The sequence below is a fragment of the Myotis daubentonii genome, chromosome 5 (genome assembly GCF_963259705.1).
Source record: "Myotis daubentonii chromosome 5, mMyoDau2.1, whole genome shotgun sequence".
NCBI classification, from domain to species: Eukaryota; Metazoa; Chordata; class Mammalia; order Chiroptera; family Vespertilionidae; genus Myotis; species Myotis daubentonii.
The window spans coordinates 11,918,664-11,939,917 of record NC_081844.1 but is presented as its reverse complement, the minus strand read 5'-3'; the positions used below and the strand labels follow the sequence as shown (position 1 = coordinate 11,939,917).

Sequence of the window (21,254 nt, the reverse complement as noted above, 5' to 3'; positions counted from 1 at the left end):
AGATGAAGGGTTTGGTTTCATGTGTCACATAACTACTGAAATTTCTCCCCACGATGCAGTGCCAGGTGAGATTGTACTTCTTGTCAAACTCCTTGATATGGGCCACTTTTGATATTTATGTTATATTTCTCCGACTCCTGAGTAGCACATTCCATGGAGTTCTGTTGCATATCTGCAGATCGGCTTTTTTGTTGTTAATCCTCACCCGAGGATATTTTTTTTCCAATGATTTTTTTTTTTAGAGAAAGTGGAAGAAAGGGGAGAGTCAGAGAGAGAGAAACATTGATGTGAGAGAGGCACATCGATTGGTTGCTTCCGCCTGTGTCCAGACCTGGGCTGGGATGGAGCCTGCAACCAAGGTACATGCCTCGACTGGAATTGAACCTGGGACCCTTCAGTCCAAGAGGCAATGATCTATGCACTGAGCCAAATGGGCTAGGGCTGTGTTGGCATTTTTTTTTTATCACCACCTTTCCATCGTACATAGTTACAGTGGAGAGGGGCTGGCCAACTGCTACAGCCTCCTGGGGGAGGTGCTGGGGAGGCCCAGATCCAGTGGGAGAAACCATTTCTACAGAAGCCCTGGCACATCTCACCCTGAAAGCATTTGTGCGGCCATTTAGGGTAGACAATTCTGGGTCCCAGAGCATGACCGAGAAGAGGGAGACTGGACTCCAGGCAGGGATAACACCTTAATTTTTTGGTCCTGTGGACTCTGCCCATTGGAAAGAGCCATGGTCAGAGGGAGTCATATCTGGGGTCTCTAAAGACCAAAACCCAAGACAGGGGTCCTCTTGCCTGGACCTAAGGGCACTACTCTTTAGGCTTGCGATATAGTGGAAGGTGAGAAATCCACTGCAGGGGACCTCTGTGAAGGCTCGGGGGATGATATTGTTTGATTTAGGACTTACAGGATAAGCAGAATTCAGATTGAAAGACAAAAGTTAAGAAGGCAAATCAGCAACAGCTGTACAATAGAGTGTTGTGCGTGTGTGTGTGTGTGTGTGCGTGTGTGTGTGTGTGTGTGTGTGTGTGTGTGTGTGTGTACCATTTTAATTGGAGAAGGAAGGCTTGTAATAATCATACACTCAATGCCTTCGATTGGCAAGACTGTGATTAGTGAGAAAGTCAGCAAGTGTAGGAGGCTTTGAGGAAAAATTACTCAGAATCAGTTAATTATTATCTTAGAAGACAATACACAATGGAATTAGGAGCTGATTTCTGGGACTTATAATGACAGAGTAGGGGGCTTAGCATTAATATCCATCAGAAGACCCGGCTTTTCAACAAATTCTCATCAGGCTTAAAAAGTTCAAGAGGGAGAAAAATGAAAGCATGGCTCAGGACGATATTGATGCAGTCTCATCACAATTCTCCAAACAACCGTTGTGTCCTAATTCTTTATCAGAAAACTGCTCAGTGCACAGACACGGCTAAAGGAAGCCTTGGATGAGATAATTCTGACTTCAGCATTATTCTTCCTGCCCTTTCTTACCTCCCTGAGAAAATAACTTGCACCAAATCTCATGAGTTGTGGCATTCCACCCTTACAATGGACATTATGGTAGGAATGTGGGTTCAAGTCATCTTATAACTGGATCAGATAAATTATTCCTTTAAAACAATAAAACTTTGCTTCTTCCTTGCAAATATCAGTTGAGGCATAACAATCAAATTCTCTCTATACCTTTGTCACAGATCATCTGGAAGGGAGGTGAAACATCTGAATCAATATCTATACCAAATGTAGAAATTGTTTTTGTTTGAGTTTTGCTTTTTTTAAAATTTACCTTTATTCTTTTTTTAAATATATTTTTTTATTGATTAAGGTATTACATATGTGTCCTTATCCCCACGTTGCCCCCTACCCCCAACCCCCGCTCATGCCCTCACCCCCCCGTTGTCGGTGTCCATTGGTTAAGCCTATATGCTTGCATATAAGTCCTTTGGTTGATCTTTCCCCCTTACCCCCACCCTCCCCTACCTTCCTTCCAAGGCCCGACAGTCCAATCAATGCCTCTCCGTCTTTGGATCAGTCCTTGTTCATCAGTTTATGTTGTTCATTATATTCCACAAATGAGTGAGATCATGAGGTATTTACCCGCTCTCCAGTTCCATCCATGCTGTGGCAAATGGTAAGAGTTCCTTTTTCTTCTTCCTCTTCTTAAAGAATACCTTTCAGCATTTCATATAATGCTAATTTGGTGGTGATGAACTCCTTTAGCTTTTTCTTATCTGTGAAGATCTTTATCTGACCTTCTATTCTGAATGACAGCTTTGCTGGATAAAGTAATCTTGGTTGTAGGTTCTTGCTGTTCATCACTTTGAATATTTCTTGCCACTCTCTTCTGGCCTGCATGGTTTCTGTTGAGAAATCAGCTGACAGTCGTATGGGTATTCCCTTGTAGGTAACTCGGTTTCTTTCTCTTGCTGCTTTTAAGATTCTCTCTTTGTCTTTTGCTCTTGGCATTTTAATTATGATGTGTCTTGGTGTGGTCCTCTTTGGATTCCTTTTGCTTGGGGTTCTCTGCACTTCCTGGACTTGTAAGTCTATTTCTTTCACCAGGTGGGGGAAGTTTTCTGTCATTATTTCTTCAAATAGGTTTTCAATATCTTGCCCTCTCTCTTCTTCTGGTACCCCTATAATTCTGATGTTGGTACGCTTGAAGTTGTACCAGAGGCTCCTTCCACTATCTTCATATTTTTGGAATCTTTTTTCTTTTTTCTTTTTAGGTTGGGTATTTTTTGTTTCTTCGTATTTCAAATCTTTGACTTGATTCTTGGGATCCTCTTGTCTGCTATTGGATCTCTGTATATTATTCTTTATTTCAGTCAGTGTATGCTTAATTTCTAGTTGGTCTTTTTTCATATCCTCCAGGGTCTCACTAAATTTATCAGCGGTTTCCATAAAATTCTTGAAAAACCTTATAAACGTGGTTTTGAACTCTATATCCAATCATTTGCTTTCCTCCATTTCTGTCATTTGTGACCTGTTTCTTTGTCTCCGCATTTTTTATGCTTCCCTGTCTTGGTATAGTGGTTTTGTGTGCTAGGTGTCCTGTAGGGCCCAGTGGCTCAGCTTCCCCAGTTACCTGAGGTGGACACTCTTAGTGCACCCCCTTGTGGGCTTTGTGCACAGTCTTGTTGTAGTTATGCCTTGATTGTTGTAGGATCACTGGGAGGAATTGACCTCCAGGCCAACTGGCAGTAAGAATCAGCTGTGTCTGCAGTGGGAGAACTTCTGTGCTGAAGACACCCTTCTGGGGCAAGACTTGCTTCAGTGGGGCTTTGGTGCTCACTGAGTCTGCGCCCTGAGTGTGTCCCTTATGGATCTGAGGAGTTGCAATCTGGATGGTCCCCCTCTGACCACTGGGTACACTGGCTCTTGGATCTAAGGAGGTGCTAATTTAGCCTCTGCCTGAGGTTTCCCAGCAGGGGCTACGAAGAGAACTGCAGATTCCCCTTTCTTTTTTGGAGTTTGGAGGTGCCCTGATGAGGCCCAGCTGTGAAGCAATGCAAGCTGCTGTGGGGCCTTTGGCCTTCTCTTGGAAGTTCTGGGTCTGTCTGGCCCAGCTGCAATTTGTTAGGTAATTTTCAGGTTGCAAAGGGCCAGGGCATTCATATGCAAAAGCCTCTGCCGCAGCTTCAGTGGGGCGGGGTCTCAAGGAATCAAAGGGCGGAGCAAGTAGCTATGGCTGGTCCTCAGCCCTGCCCTAAGGGGCCACGTATTTCAGTGTCCCGGCAATTGCTGCAAGCACCTCTGAGGGAAAGCTGCCCTCGAGTTCCGAGTTCTGCCTGCTGCCAGACAGTCCAGTTTCTCCCCTTATGAGTCCTGGGTCCCCAGAGACTTCCCGGAACCGGAGTTCAGAGCAATCAGGAGCTTGTGACTCCCTCCTGATTCAAAAAGACAGCCGCATCCTCAGGTACCAGCTCCTTTCCGCGCACGCGCTCGAGCCTCCGTACCTTTGCACTTTACTTCTGCAGCTCCTCTGAGTCTCAGTGTGCTTTTCTCTTTTCTTCTAGTTGTAGAATTTACACTCAGCCAGCCTTCCTGTAGTTCTGGATGATGTCCGTTTTGTCTTTTTGTTGTAGTTTTAAGTTGTTGTGGGAGGCAGCAATTTCCTGGTGTTTACCTATGCCACCATCTGAGTTTCTCCCCTTTTTTAAAATAATATATTTTATTGATTTTTTACAGAGAGGAAGGGAGAGGGATAGAGAGTTAGAAACATCGATGAGAGAGAAACATCAATTAGCTGCCTCCTGCACACTCCCCACTGGGGATGTGCCCGCAACCAAGGTACATGCCCTGGACCGCAATCGAACCCGGAACCCTTGAGTCCGCAGGCCAATTCTCTATCCCCTGAGCCAAACCGGTTAGGGCAATTAATTCCCTTTTAATGTGCATGAATTTCATGCACTGGGCTACTAGTATAGGATAATAAATAAGATGTTTTTACACAGAAATACACATACAACAAGGTTATGTATTGAGAAGTTGATGAAAATGTTGTGACCAGATGATTTCAGAGACCTAACCTCATGATTTCCTGTAGGAGCAATGGTTCAGTATTTGCAAACTCAGTGTTTGCAGTGATTTCATAGAACGTAACTATCATGAATGAGAATAAACTATTTGTCACACATACAGACACATACACAGTGTGGACACACACACACACACACACACACACACACACACACAGGTAATCCAGGATTTGTAATTGTTATGTTCTGAAGGATTTCTGTAAGAAAAATACCAGAAGCTAGAAATCCCATTTGAATTTTTAATGAACTTGTCAGTTTCCAACAAAAACCTTTTCAGAATTTTAATTGTAATTGCAAAGTTAATCTGCAGAGAATTAACATCTTTATGATAGTCCTATCAGCTACAACAATATATTTTAATATATTTCTCCTTTTCTCATAATATAGTCTCTATAATATTTAAACAATTTTATAAGCATCTTGCATGAATTTGGTTAGATTTATTTTTAGATATCCTATAGTTTCTATTCCTATTATAAATGGTGTCTTTCTCCTATTAAATTTTCAAAATTTCTTTTGATGATATACTCAAATGGTATTTATTTGTATACTGATCATATTTGCTGAATTTCATTTACTTTTGTTTCTTTTTTAGAAGTTAATACTGATTTTTAAATTTGTGGATTACCTTGGATTTTCCACAAAGACAACATCTATATTTAATGGCAATTCTATGTCTTTCTTTCAAATGCTGATACCTCTTTTTTCTTGTTCTTTTTGTATTTCTTTAGCCCCATTATACTGGTAAATTTTAGGGATGATTGATTATAGGCATTCATGCCTTAATCTTTTTATTAATGTTTCTAGGCTTCCAATATTTGAGACTTCCAATATATGAGAGGGAACTGAGGTTGATCAAGAAAATAGTGGAAATGCTCATGTTTTCAAGGAAGAGGAGCCAAATGATTTTTGTATTTACTTAGTAATAATCTTAGTTAAATGGGTTTCTATATATTTCCAGTTTGCTAACAGGATTTTTTAATCTTATAATCTCTTAAAATGATTATTAATATGATAAATAATATGGATTGATTTTCTTATATACTTTTTCCATTCTTGGTATAAACACTACTTGGTCTTAATATAATATGTCCTTTTACATGCTTTTTGTTTTAGTTTTTGCATTTATTTAAAATTTTTTCTACTGCTATTGTAACCAGACAACCAAGGGGTCCAGGCTGCCTGTCACTACTTGAGCCAATTAAGCAGAGACAGGGTTGAATCATATATGAGTGTTTATTCCAATAATGCCGGCAGTATGGGAGAGTAGCAGATCATCCACTGCTCTGCCTCTCCCCATAAGCCAGATGTTTACATTGGGTAGAAGGTCAAAGATTACATGGGAAAGTAGGAATTACAGCATGGGAAAGTAGGCACGGTATAATAATTACAGGTTACAAGTTGTGCTGGCTGGGGGAGGGGGTGTCGCAGAGGGCAGGGACCTCCTGGCGCTCTGGGACCAGATTATAGGCAATGGGGGCTGGGAGTTGCAAAGGGTGGGTGCTCCCAGGACTAGACTGTTTCAGCCACTATGTTGTAAACCCTTCCATAATGATAGGCAGTTCCTGGGACAGGAGGATGAACTACATTCCCGTGTTAGCTCCCATGCCCCAGGGATATACAATTCCCAGCCAGGTTAGAATGTGCTTTCTCTAATCAGAACAGAACCATCACGGTTAACAGAGCATGATAATATTTCTTATAATTGTAGCTGGTCCCCAATATTCTATTTCTGCCCCTAACAATTATTTACTAGTAAGATTGGACTATTATTTTCTTTTCTTGTATGGTCTTTATTCTGCTCTAAAATCATAATTGTACTAGCTGGGGGGAAAATGATGTCTAGCTCTCTTTCTGTTTCTTGGGTGAGACAGTTTAAATAAGTGAATGTCTTTTATTTTAAAGTTGTATAAACTCAAGTATAAAATATTTGACTTAATGTCATTTTAGAAGGGAAAGTTTTGTCTATCAGTTCTATTTCTTTGATAGTTTATAGTTTACTCTGGTATTTTAATCTATTTTTATACTTATTAATATATAGGTTTTCATGATATTATTGTCTTATAACTTTAAAAGTATTTACTCTATTTATTCCTTTTTATCTTAACATTATTTAACAGGATAGGTGGCAATCAATTAGAAATTAAATTGATGTTTGATAGACTGAGATACTGCCAAGTGACTAAGAAAATTAATAGAAAGGAGTCAGGAGGAGGAAGAGATTTGTGAGGTGGCTGATAAGTGTGATAAGTGTGGCTTGGATATATGTTGAATTTGAGGTCGTTAGTGTGATATGTAGCCAGATGCAGAGTCATACACAGAATGTTAGTGATTAAAGCACTGGGAGTTAGTACATGTGAGCCAGGTTATATAGTCCTTAAATAAGGATTTAACAGGGAACAAGACAAAATTCCTTCTCTCATGGAACTTATAATTGAATGGGAATAGGTACATTAGACAACTATTTATAAGTATGAATGACTTTGTTGTCTGAGAGATGGAGCTGAGAGGGAACTTGAGGTTGATCAAGAAAATAGTGGAAATGCTCATTTTTTCAAGGAAGAGGAGCCAAAGAACTAGAAAAGTGAAAATGTCAAAAATTTCAAAGCTTTTTAAAAGAAGTGTATGGGCTGATATCAAGTGTTAAGAATTAAAAAAGAAAGATTGAGGAACTAGAGATGATTTGTCATGCACAATGTAGAAGTGGACACTAATGGCTATCATCATTTACCACAATTGTTGACATTCTTAAATAACTTTTTTTAAAGAAATAGCTTAAGAATCTCATGGGCAAAATATAAATTCATTTTTTGTTTTGTTTGTCACTAAAGTTGGGCAATATTTAACAGCTGTTCAATTCCTAAATGTATTAGATAAGGTAGCAGTGTGATCACAATCAGTCAAAAGCATTTAATTGAACACGCTTTTTCCCTCACCAAAGTATGTTATATTAATTTTCAGCTTAACCTCAATTTCTCTCTTTCTAAAGAAATGAGTCTTCACTTGTTTTAACTTCTGGACAAAATCTTTGACATTTAAAAATGGATTCCTACAAATATTTTTTACAAAAATAATTTTTTTCTTTTGTAGTTTTTCTTCTGTGAATGTGGAAAGTCAAAAAACCACAATTTCTTTTTCTTACAAGTAATTTCCCACACAAGCAAAAAAAGGTTCTAAGAAAAGGTTGAAGATTTCTAATAATTTATGATTCAAGCCAAATATTCCTTTGGGATTTTCCCACACTCTATCATTGGAACTGTATATATACAAAGCAAACCATAATGTTATCAGAGTAATTCTATTCCTTAGGAGTTAAATAACATTAAGATTAATAATAGCTAACACTTAAGTAGAGTTTAGAGTTTACGAAGAACTTCCACATATGTTAACTCATTGGAGTCTTTGAACAACTATATAAGATATTTATTTATTGTCCACATTTTAAGATGCGGCAACTGAAGCCTAAAGGGATCAAATGAGCTGGCCTAAATCACACAGTGACTAAGAGGTAGAAACCTAGGTTTTTTGAACCTAAATCCTTTACTCTTTTCAATAAGAAATGTCTAAAATAAAATAAATTTATTGTTGGGTTGGAGGAAAGAATCATATTAATGTCTGTCACATCAATGTGATCTTTTGCAGGGGTTGTGATCTTTTGCAACTATTCCTGTGGTCCAGATCCAGCTTTCCTGTCTAATTTCTTCTACATGTCCTCCAGCGAAAAAAATTTGTTTAGTTTTTATTTTTAAGGTTTGTAAACACACACAAACACACAAAGAAGAAGAACATGCAACTGATACAGACGTGACCTGCAAAGCCTAAAAATACTTAAAATTTGGTCCTTTAGAGACAAATTTTGCTGATCCCTGTTTTATGGGACACGTGGAGGTATTGGCTCTGTTGGCAAATGCTCCCGTGGGCTAAAGAGTTTGAGAAGAGAGTCATCTTAGCTGTTTTCAAGACACCTCTGGCCCATGCCTCCCAGAATGTCTCTACGAATTGACCCATGTAGTTTCTGAAGCTGGGGAGCTAGACCCCAGTGGAAAAGAGTAATTTGTTCAGTCCTGGCTTCCACTAGGCTTCTGCCTCCAAAAGCAGGTTGGCTGTGTGCCTTTGGTGCAGTGTATATGTGAGAGAGTTTGGAGTCATTCTATATTTCAAACTCCCCTAATAATGTTTGGGATGTTTGGCTTAGAACTCTACATTAAGGTGGTAGGCTAAGGAGTATTTTATTTTTTTGTAATGACCACAAGAAGAAGGTGGTTTTCACATTCTTATTTTCTCATTCAGAGCAAGGGCTTGTGAGAATGTAGAGGGGATCAGGAAGTTGAATGGGTTTCTTTCTATTTGAAATATTCATGGAGCCCATTATATCTGTCAATTAGAAGATTTAATGTAGGACCCATTGAAAGGTGTAGCTGCTAAACATGGCTTTCCCACAGAATTTTATTGAATACCTACCGTGTGAGACATTGTGCCGAAGCTAGGAATATAAAGATGAATAACACTAGACCTGCCCTCAGGACTTCGTGGGCTAGCCAGAGAAGTAGACGTGCTAACTGCATGAATATGTTCTCATAGTAATAAAGGGAAATGTAATGGGAATATGTAAATGTATTTTTGGTGCTGAATATGCCTACATCTTGATAACATCTACAGCTTTTTACTGCTAAAATGAATTTTAGGAGTAGCCCTTTATTAATGACTGCTCAGTGGAGGTCCAGAAAATTCTACAAACATTTACTTGAAACATAGTGGATATGAGGCAGGCTTTTTCCCTCCCACCTAAGAAAGTTCTGCAAATAAGATGGCAAGGCTCACCAACACCAAGAACTACATAAGCCTCCAATTAAGTGTTGAACCAATAATACCACCACTGCCTAATGGCAACTCGGGTGCAGGCAGCCATCAAATCTGCTTGCTGTGTCAGCCTGAGAAAGTTACAAGGATCCCAGTGATAATCCACACGTAGCAATCAAAGTGAGTTTGGAAAAATGGGGAGTTTGGCAGAGGAAAGTCATGGGGACACCGGCACATGGATACTTTGTTATCTGACAGCTGCTTGGTGTGACTCTGTCCTTAGTGTTTGGAATAACGTGCAAATGTAAACTTTACCTCCAGCCGTGGCAGACAGGTTCTCCTTTTTCACTGGCCAGTTTCAGGTGTCACAGCTTCTACTTTATACTGGAGCAAAATAATCATCACCAAAAACAAATTTACCCATTGCAATTTGTTTTCCTCTATACTCAATGGTTCCAAAAGGAGCCTTTGCTTGAATCTAAACTGGCCTCAAGTCCCTGGATGTTGCTGACTGGTGCTCACAGAATTATTCTCTCACGCTCTGGAGTTACTTTGGCTGGAGTTACTTTGAGTTGTAGCAGGCCTCCAGATGAATTATGAGAAATTGGCAGAGGGAGCAGTGGTACCAAAAGCAGAAAAGCAAAAAGTGTGGATGCCAGGCCAAGTTCAAATGGAAATAGTCATTCTCCTTTTAGGCCAATGAAATCTTAGGTTTATGCAAAGCATTCAGAGGAAGCCTTCCTTCACTGTGTCACCCAAGGAGTATTTACTGGATGCATATCCTGGGTGCAACATGTACCCACTAAGAATATCCTTCATGCAAGAAAGACCACATGGAACTAAGGAAGTTAGAAAAGTAAGTAGATTATATTTCAAAGGTAAAATCAAAATGAATCTATGACATTTTGGAATTTTCATATTTTTATTTATTTTTTAATATATTTTATTGATTTTTTACAGAGAGGAAGGGAGAGGAATAGAGAGTTAGAAACATCGATGAGAGAGAAACATAGATCAGCTGCCTCCTACACACCCCCCACTGAGGATGTGCCCACAACCAAGGTACATGCCCTTGACCAGAATCGAACCTGGGACCCTTGAGTCCACAGGCTGATGCTCTATCCACTAAACCAAACTGGTTAGGGCTGAATTTTCATATTTTTAGCAAGAAATATTTTTGTGAGAAAGCTTATGCCATACTGTGTTGCAAATGGCTTGTATTGTGGGGAGACAATGGAGGCTGCTGATAGATAGACCATGACTTCAGCTGTGGAGACATCTGGTAGAGAATGTTCTTTGAAGAGGGAGAAATTTGGAGGTACTAAGTGAAAAGTCTCCTTTGCTTTTAAATTAGATCTGACTCAAGTCAATTTTTTCTAACTCATTTTATGGCCGTTTTTAACGTAAGGCAAGTTTTTAATCCGGATGATTATGGGCTACCAAAAGCCATTGAGGAACGCTGGCTGTCTTCTGAGGACTTTCTTTGGGTCAGTCTTTGTGGAGTTCCATGGATACCTTTCCTGGAGTTTTCAAAATCTCTGCGACTTGAGATAAACCACAGTACCCAATAGCAGAGAGATCTGAAGGTCCATCCAAAGAAGATGAATACTCCCGGAGTCAGCTTATGAACTTAAAAAAGTCCAAGATGCAGACATATCAATTTTTCTGGTTAACACTTGCTCAAGCTTCCATCAGATAACATTTCATTTATTCCCCCTCCAAATTTTACAGAACCCAAGTCTTAAGGGAGGACGTTAGCATCCACTCAATGGAATGTAGTGGATGAAAGCATGGGTTCTGAGAACAGACTGTCTGGGTTTCGATGCAAGCTCCACCATTTACTGGCTATATGATCTTGGACAAGTTATTTAACTTTTCTATGCCTTGTTTTCCTCAATGGTGAAATATAGATACTAACAGCACATTTTGATTAGGTCATTAGGAGGATTAAATAAGTTAATACATGTATTTTAGTCTGCTGTGGTTGCTATAACAAAATACCATAGATTTGGGTGCCTTAAATAACAGGCATTTATTTTCACAATTCTGGAGGCAGGAAAGTCCAAGATTAAGGTGCCAGCAGATCTGCTCTCTGGTAAAAACCCTGTTTTTGGTTTGCAGATAGCCCCCTACTGCTGGTTCTCCACGTGGTAGAGAGGGAGAGCTCTGGTCCATCTTTCTCTTCTTATAAGAGCACTAATCCCACCATGGAGGCTTCACTTTCATGGCCTCTTCTAACCCTAATTACCTCCCAAAGACGCACCTCCTCATACCATCACATTGGCAGTTAAGACTTACACATAAATTTTGGGGGAGGCATACAACATTCAGTTCATAACTTGCGAATTGATTAGATTAGTGTTTGCTTAGAGTATGCGTTCAATAAATAGGGATTCTTATTATTACCATCTTCTTTGTTTCTCTCTGACACACAGTGTCATGGTGTCACTGTTGAAAGTCTGTTCTCTACAGTCAGGGGCTGCTGTTCTCTCTGTAGTGAAATTTTATTGGTCTAGCCCTGTGGTGAAAAGCCTGTAAGAAGGTTCATAATGATTCCTGCTTCCTGGTATCTACCCCCTGGTGAAATCCCTTCACTTGAGTGTGAGATGGAATCTAGTGACTCCCTTCTAATGACTCAAATATGGTAAGTAAAGGCATGGCACTTCTGAGATTAAAGTGTAAAATGACTGTGGCTTCTGTCTTGGGCTGCCATGTTGTGCACTGACCCATGGACCAAGAACAGCCAGGCCGTTAGACAACAGACAACAAGGAATTGAGGGCTACTAAGACCCATGTGAATTGGCTTGGAAACATTTCGCTCTGCCTTTCAGTGGAGCTTTCATGACACCAAAGCCCCGCTGACATCTTGGCTACAACCTTATGAGAGACCTTGAGCCAGAGATACCCAGATGCGCTACACCCAGATTCTTGACCCAAGGATTTCAAGAGAAAATAATCTGTGCTGTTTTCAGCCACTAATTTGAGGGGTAATTTGTTAAGAAGCAATAAATAGCTAATACACAGTCCTTTGAGGACACATGAGTGCCAGGCTCATCCCAGGATGTGCCCACTTGGGCTTCTGTCTAGTCGATGCTTTCATGCTCAGCTATTTTCCCAATGTTGCAAGCACTGTGACAGGGGGTTTGGTATGTAGGAGCTTCCATTATCAGCCTCACTTAAGAAACCAATTTTTTTACATGGAAACTTAGGTCCTTATCCTGAATCCTCTTCAGCATGGACTCCCACTTTTCCAATGAGCTTGTATATCAGAGACTTCACTGACTTTCCCTGTCACCAGGATGTAGTTACAGACACCTTGGTCTAACATAGCAGGGCTTCCTAAGTTCAAATTTTGAGAACCTTGATGGTTTTGGTTCTTTCCCTCCCATGAGGCCCGTTAATAATCTCAGAGAATGGCAACCTAAAGTGAGTCGTGAAAAGTTTTCTTACACTGAAATTCCAGAGCTTGATCAGGCCACTCAGGTTGGCAATCCTCCAAAAGGCATGCTAGAAATTCAGCATGTATACTTGACCTATCGAAGTCTAATATTGATTGCTGTATCTTCCTCTGAAGCAATAAAAGGACCTTTGAACACTTTGATTTTTATTTTCTCTTGATTTTTATGTTATTGTTACCATTTATTTAAAATATACATATAAATCCAAATGAGACATTATTATTGTGTACCATCAATACTCATTTAGATTTACCCTTATATTTATCTTTCTTGTTCCTCCTTTCTTTCTGCATCTCCAACCTTCTGTTTGAGATTATTTTATTTCTGCTTGAAGACCCTCCATTTGGATTTCTTTTAGTATGATCTTCTGGGGACAAATAGTCTCATTTTTATTTATCTGGAAATGTCATTAATGCAAGTTAGTCTTTGAAGAACTTTCCAGGCAGTAAAAATTCTAGATTGGCAATTATTTTCTTTCAGTGTTTTGAAGGTGTTCTGTTCTATTATATTCTGATTTCTGATATTACTCCTGAAAGGTAGGATATATTGTCACTCCTTTAAGATTTTATCTTTAGTTTTCTGCAGTTGTACTATGATGCATCTAGATTTGGGCTTCTTTTTTATTTATTTCCACCTGAGCTACACCCAAATTCCCAAGAGAAAACAAATGTGTATAGTCACTATTTCTGGGCTTCTTAAATCTGTAGATCTCTCTCATTGGTTGTGAAAAATTCTCAGTCATTATCTTTTCAATTATTGTGTTTGCATCATTTTCTCATTCTCATCTGGAGCTTTAATCAACTATATATTAGACCTTGTTACTGAATTTCACGCATCTTTAATCCACTCCTCATTTCCTCCTTTTGTCACTCTATGTTTTTCCTTGAAAGACTTTTCTGACTTATATGCTATTTACTAATTCTCTTTTTTTCAACAGTGTATAGTCTACTGTTAAACATAGTCACTTAAATTAGTCAATTTCTAAGGTAGCCACTAAAATAATAGTAAAACTGCATAAATTTCTAACTAATTAAATTTTAATTATTATATTTTTCTGTTCTGGAATTTTTTTGTTGGGGGGGGGAGGGCATGTTTTCAACTATGATGTGTTATTGTTATGTTGGACTATGAGGAGCAATAGAACAGTTTCTCAAGAAGGTTTAAGACCAGGAAAAGTTCAGGAGATGGGAGGGAGTTTGGAAGCTGGTGCAAGTTCTGAGAGCTGAGGAACAAAGTCCCAAGAGGCTTTCAAGCAGGAAAGAGCAGGAAGATGGGGCTCAGATACATCATCTCAGAGAGCAATCCAGAGCAAGACTCCTCAGCATTGTTGAATGGCTGTGAGACCAAGGATGATTTATCCATTCTTATATTCAGTGTTACGTGTTGGATGTCACAGGTCTGAGGACAGAAACTAAATGTAACTAGAAACAAGAAAAATCCCACAGTGGAAAGCAATGCCTGATAGAGACAAGGAAGCTAAAATTCCTTGCCAAAAGACAACATAGGCTGGTAAAGAAAAGTCATCATAAAAGTAATGTTTTGGCCTTTCTTTCTTTCTTTCTTTCTCTCTCTCTCTTATTCTCTCTCTATCTCCAATATTTTGCATATTTTTAAACTATTTTACCTTTAGAAACTCTCACGATAAGAATGAATGAATTGAGAAGAGAAGGAAAGAAGGAAGGTCATATTGTAAATCTAGAATGAGAAATGTGAATTGAATTTACAACTTTAAACTCTCTTTATCAACATAAATTGTGTAACCAATTCTGTCTTTATAATTTGGGGCATTTTGTAATTTTATGACCTGCCTAAATGCTTAAAGGTATTTCTTGCTAAACACACACACACACACACACACACACACACACACACACACACACACACTAATTCTTGTCACTTCTTCTGTCCATTGTGAATACATTTCAAAGATTCATGTCCTAAACAATAATAAAAAGCAGAATCATTATATTCAGAGAAATGCAGGTACAGCTTAATTAATGTATCTCTCAGGAATAAAGCATTTTTTGGAGGAAACCTTTGTAAAAATAACAATGAACCTTCCCATCACTAAGTAGTGAGAGGAGGAAGACATGTGAGGGTTGGAGGTTGAAGGGGGCTGTATTAGTTTCTCATTGCTGAATTTCTGGGGGTAAGAAGTAGCATCTAGGCACTTCCCTGGAACCTCTGCAATGCCTGGCCGGTGGCCTCAGGGGTCTGGTGGCCGTGCCAGAGCAAACCTAACTTGCTCAGATCCAGGGCTGCTTAAATGCCACTAAGCAGTTCCTTTGTCAGCAAGTGACAGTGGGGAAAATAAAAAATAAAAAGAAGAAGTAGCATGTGAGGTATGATTTGGCATAGGGATGATGTTACTTACTGAAATGTCTGCCATGCTATAACAGTTGCATGGGCAACTGTGATGATGGTGCCCAAGGCCATAGCCGATAACCCAAAAGAAGTGTAATTGGTGGCCTTGGAGTGACAGCCATATTGGCTTAGTTAGGAGTCAGGTGTGAGCAGGGCAGAATCTAGGAATCACAATGCAATTATAGAATTTTACTTGGGACTCAGGAGACCTGGTTTTCCTCTGGGTTCTGTCACCAACCAATTATGTAGCCTTAGGTAATTTGCCAATCACTCAAGGCAGCAATTGTCATATCGCCAAAGTGAGGGTGTGGAAATAAATGTTCTCTAATATCTTTCCTAGCTCTAAAGGTCTGTGATATTATTGATGTATTCTCATGCCTTATATTGTTCCTACCACTTAGGAAATTTAAAGTTTTAATAATGAAAAACATTTTAAGCATAGTGAAAAGCAGAAAAAGTATAATAATAATCCTCTAAATACTCCTCACCTACATTCAGCTAGTGCTGTAATTATTAACATTTTTCTATATTTTTTATCTATATTTTCTTAATTTTAAAAATTATGAAAGTTGACATTTACCTCTAAATAATGACACCTGCCTACCTAATCACAACACATAATATCACAGCAAATAAATTTTTTTAAAAAATTTGTGACATTGCCTAATACCTAGTCTTCAGTTAAATTTCCCCCAATTGTCCCCCAGATATTCTTCAACCTTTGGTTTGGTTGAACCATTTAAGGGCCACACATTTCATTGGGTTTTTATGCTTTACAATGCTCTTTTAATACAAAGCAATGTCCTCTACCTTTTTTTATGACATTAATTTCTTGAAGAAAATATAGTTTTTAATGACAAATAAGCTATTAGCCTGCATTCTCTTCATTAGTACAGGTGCAATATTATGCTGCCTTGGATTGGTTTGTAAGCACCATTTAACGCAAAGTCCCCTCTCCAATAACACTATTCTCAGTAAGAAACAGAGCAAAACTGACATCTTCGGCTCAGATAGCTGTAACTCAGTGCAACCAGCTGCTGTCCCCAGATTCTGGGGTCACAATTCTTCAGGGAGTCAGACTGGGGTGCAAGGTCAGTGGCTGATAACTGCAAAAGGAGACAGAAAGAAAATGTTTTCCTTGCTGAATGGGGAGAAATTTAATGAACGTTAAATCTGCAATATCACTTAAAGTAGCTTCTGTTTTATTACATACAAGCTTCGAGTTTCTTCAGTCCTCTGAGAATACTTAAAACCATTTGGCTACTTTTTCATGACAAAAGCTATAATTTTTAATATGCTTCTTTAGGATATTTCAACCAAAGACTATATGTTGTTGTTTTTTATTTTATTGACCACAAGTAAGATGAGATTTGGGGGAATTTTAAATGTTGATCAAACAATTTGGAATGAAGCTGCTCATTATACAAGATTAACAACACCTTATGACAATGCTATTTGCAATATAGTTTGTAACTCCCATATTTTGGCTTTTGCGATCAATCAAACATTTGAATCTTTAGTGTAGCTTACATCCTTCTTTGTTCTCTTCCTAAAATTTGCATATCCTTTATCTCCACAAGTAGTGCCCCGGTTATGACTTCATCATCTAAACAGCTGACCTCCCAGAGCTGTGGTTAACCAAGAGAGCAGGATGGTTTTTAAATTCAGTTATGCCTTTAAAAACTTGATGAAAACAGCTAAATATAAACAGTAATAAGTATTAGTCTTATTCATTTATCTTTATTTAAAAAGCAATATAGACACATTATATACAGCTAATAATTACAGCACAAGTATAGATGCAGAAAAGGACCATCAATAATCTGATTATTGCCCAGGCAGTTTGGCTTAGTGGTTAGAGAGCCCATCTATTTCAAAGGGTCTCGAGTTTGATTCCAGTCAAGGGCGTGTACCTTGGTTGCAGGCTTGACCCCAACCCCGGTCAGGGTGCGAGCAGGAGGCAACCAATCAATATGTCTCTCTCACATTGATATTTATCTCTCTGTGTTTCTCCCCGTCCCTTCCACTCTTCCTGAAAATCAATGAAAAAATATCCTTCGGTGAGGATTAACAAAAAAACACAACAACAAAATAATCTGATCATCTAAAGTTTTTGCTGTTAAAATAGTAACATATTTTGTTCTAATTTTTGTGCATTGAAAATGTTTATATGTAAAAATGCGTGATATATACATACATTTATTATTGTAAGCCTCTAGGTGCCAGCACTGTCATAGGTATTTGTGAGAGTTAGTTGTGCTATCTATATATGTAAAAGCCCAGTGGCCAGAATGGCGGAACCACCAGAATGACCAGAATAACCAGTGGCTATGACATGCACTGTGGTGGCCAACCAGCCTGATCCGGGCCTCAATCAGTCCCCCCACCCTGGCTGGCCTGGCCCCTGATTGGCCCCCAACACCCCAATCAGGGGCGGGGCTGGCTGGCTGGCCAACCACCTACAGCCCTCCTCCCTGCTGGCCTGGCCCAATGGGCCCCCACTGGGGCAGGCCAGCTGGACCCCACCTGTGCATAAATTCGTGCACTGGGCCTCTAGTTTTCCAATATTTCTGGCTTTCCTTCTTTTGCACATGTGGTAGGGTTGCAATTCTTTGTCCTTTGAAATTAGGCGTAACCATGAGACATTCCAGAAAGAAATTTAAGATCAGATATGTGATTTGCTAAGTTCCTTCCCTCTGCCATGATGGCAGGTGATGTTCCAGCAGCTCCGTAAGCCGGAGTGTCTAGTGAAGGACGATCTGGAGCTCAGCACCCGGCCAGCCCCTGATGGACTTGAAATATGAGCAAGACATTATAAAATGTTGCTGTTTCAAGTCACTGGGAATTTGAGGCTGTTTTTTACTGGAATATCTTAATTGCTAAAGTTTTTACATATATTATCTAGTCTAATCATCAGAGTGACCCTAAGAAGTAGCTGTTACTATCCCCATTTAACAGATGAGGAAATTGAGGTTCACAAAGGTTAAACAACCTCTGTATGTCACATAGTGAATGAATGGTGGAGCCAGAATTACACACAGGTCTTTGTGACACCCCCGCCCCCCCCCCCACCCTAGATCTGCTCTTTATATACCATGACTGTAACTTTCTTTTTCATTTTATTTTTTAAAAAGCTTTAAACATATTTATACATTGTAGAATATTCTACCATGTAAATGCTCCATGATCTGTTCATATGTTCTCCAATTGTGGGGCATTTACATTTTTCTAATGTTTTGCTAGTAAATGAATGTTGTAACAAATAGTTTGTACAAAATATTTTGCCTGAACTTTCTCCTGGGAGGTTGGATGCAACTAAGGCTCAGGTTTCAGGAGCCGGCGGGTGAAAGTGGGAATAGAACAAGTCTTATAGCCCCTGTTCCTGGCACCAGGAGACTGCTGCCAAGAGCAAACTAGAATGAAGAACCAAATAGGCTGCCAAAAAGGTTGAGGAGAAGTGAAACCAGAGGAGCTACAAACGGACTTGGTGAGACAAACCAAGTGCAGGAGAAAAGATAATCGGTGGATCTTGGAGGCATTGTCTAAGGTGCTGAAATAGACAGAATATTTGCATATGTGTAGCTACCAGCACTTATTTAGCACTCACTGTGTGTTAGTCGTGGTCTCAGCCCATTCAGGCTGCTATAACAAAACGCCACAGAGTGAGCTGCTTAAACAACATACATTTACTTCTCACTGTTCGGAGGCTGGGAAGTCCAAGGTCACGGTGCAGGCAGGTCTGGTGGCCTGCTTCCTGGTTTGCAGATGGCTGTCTTCTTGCCGCATCTTCACGTGGAGAGAGATCTTGTTTCTCTTCCTCTTTTTATAAGGGCATTGAGCCCACCCTGATGGCCCCACCCTCATTATGTAATCCAGCCCTGATTAAACTTCTGGAAAAGGAGTCCTGCAGCATCTACTCCTTTGAAGTAGAATAACAGATCCCCAAGAGGTGCATGTTTGTAATGCTCTATTTTGATTAAATGTTTTGGTCAAAGGTTTCTATTGTTTCGTCTGTTGTTTTGATGTAAATATAAAGGGTTACTACTACTACTACTAGGAGTTGAACCTCTGTGGAAAGTTTTCTGGGAAACCAGTGATAGATGAACAGAAAGATTACTGAGAAGAAGCAAAAATGCAAGAGGAATCACCTATAATGGGGTAGAGACAGTAAGTGCTAAAGTTGGACACACAGGACAAAAATAAAACAGAATTAAACCTTGAAAATTCCTCAAAGTACCCATAAAATATGTTTGCGGAGTTTGGGGCTTTTAACCCAGTAGAGTAATACAGTAATACATAGTGTATGTATTAACATGTGGTATATAAAAACACATAAAATGTAATCTTGGGCCGAAACCGGTTTGGCTCAGTGGATAGAGCGTCGGCCTGCGGACTGAAAGGTCCCAGGTTCGATTCTGGTCAAGGGCATGTACCTTGGTTGCGGGCACATCCCCAGTGGGGGGTGTGCAGGAGGCGGCTGATCGATGTTTCTCTCTCATCGATGTTTCTGGCTCTCTATCTCTCTCCCTTCCTCTCTGTAAAAAAATCAATAAAATATATTTTTAAAAAAATGTAATCTTGGTATTATAAGTTGCACATTTAAATTTTTTTTCTCTTTAAAAATGCCAAGTGGCCCAGATGGTGTGATTCAGTGGTTGAGTGTCAACTCATGAACCAGGGGGTTATGGTTCGATTCCCAGTCAGGGATATGCAAGAGGCACACATGTGCGTACAACTTCAGCAGCATCCCACAAATGTTGGTATATAGATAGTGTTCTTATTATCATTATAATCTAAATAGTGTGTCATAGTGGTATTGATCTCTTCAACCGGCCCCAGAGTTATTTAGAACACTGCCTTTTAATGTCCAGGAGACATTTGAGAATATTTTTGTATGATTTTTTTGTTATTAAGTTAAATTTTGTTATTTTATAGTTGGAGATTGTAACCTGTAAAATTTCTATCCCTCTATCTTTGCTTTTTTCTCAAGCTTGTCATTTACAGATTAGATCTCTTGAGTATCTGCTCAACTATTACATTGAATCTTTGAATTCAGAATTATAATTTTCATCACAATTATCTTTCCTGATCTCAAATAATTTTTATGAGCACCCGCTTTAATCTCATATTTGCAATGCCCTTTGAAAACCAAGAACAAATTACACAATTTCTTTAAAATGCCACAGTTTCTGATAATAACTGTGGATTTCAGAAAATGATGTTTGTTCCTCTTCTTATGAAATATGATGGTTTCAATGGCTTTCTGCTTATTCTCCTTCCAGAGGAAGGTCTGGGTTTTCTCCAGCTTGGCTTCTAGAGTTAGGGTTTTGTGGCTCTCTCTCTGTCTTTCTCTTTGTGTGTGTGTGTGTGTGTGTGTGTGTGTGTGTGTGTGTGTGTGTGTGTGAGCTTTATCTAAGAGCGGGTGGCTCTATCTCTTTCTCAGTCTTTGTCTAGGGGATGGGAGGCAGGACAGATCAGCTTTTCACTGGTCTGCCTCTCGGCAGTTCCTTGCTGCCAGGACTCCAGCCCCTCTTCAACGCCAGTCCTTGTACAGCATCTGGAAGCCTGAGCCAGGGCTACAAGGCGTCTCAGCAGGGACGCTCCTTCCCTGTGCTGATCCCCAGGGCTGCACTTCTTCTGATACTTGTCCTTGATGTGTAGCTTCTGTTCAGCTCCAGCTTGGTAGAACGTCCCATAGGAGCTGATAGAGTGAAAATGTTCCAGCCAGCTATTCAGTATTACACTGAATATTAAATATTGGAGGTAATTCATCCCCTCTCTCTGCTCTTGACCCCACATCCCAGCAATCCTTAGTCTTACTCCTTTGCATCCTAGGATTTTATTTATTTATTTATTTATGTCTTTATTTATTTATTTATTTATTTTGCATCCTAGGATTGTAATGCAGTTTTGCTGGTTTCTCCTCCACTTACTTTCTGAGCAGATAGCACAGTAGTAGATGGTTCTTCCTTTTCATTAATCGCATCTCACTATATTTAAATGGTTTCTTTTTTAAATATATATATATTTTTTATTTCAGAGAGGAAGGGAGAGGGAGAAAGAGAAACATCAATGATGAGAGAGAAT

The 21,254-nt window shown here is 39.4% G+C and overlaps 1 non-coding gene across 1 annotated transcript; it reads left to right on the top strand.

Annotated features, from left to right (window-relative positions):
* Positions 1 to 14,970: 14,970 nt before the first annotated feature.
* On the top strand, positions 14,971 to 15,107 carry LOC132236353 (small nucleolar RNA SNORA76). Its single transcript, XR_009453283.1, has one exon. It is a non-coding gene; the product is annotated as a small nucleolar RNA SNORA76 (small nucleolar RNA).
* Positions 15,108 to 21,254: the final 6,147 nt, after the last annotated feature.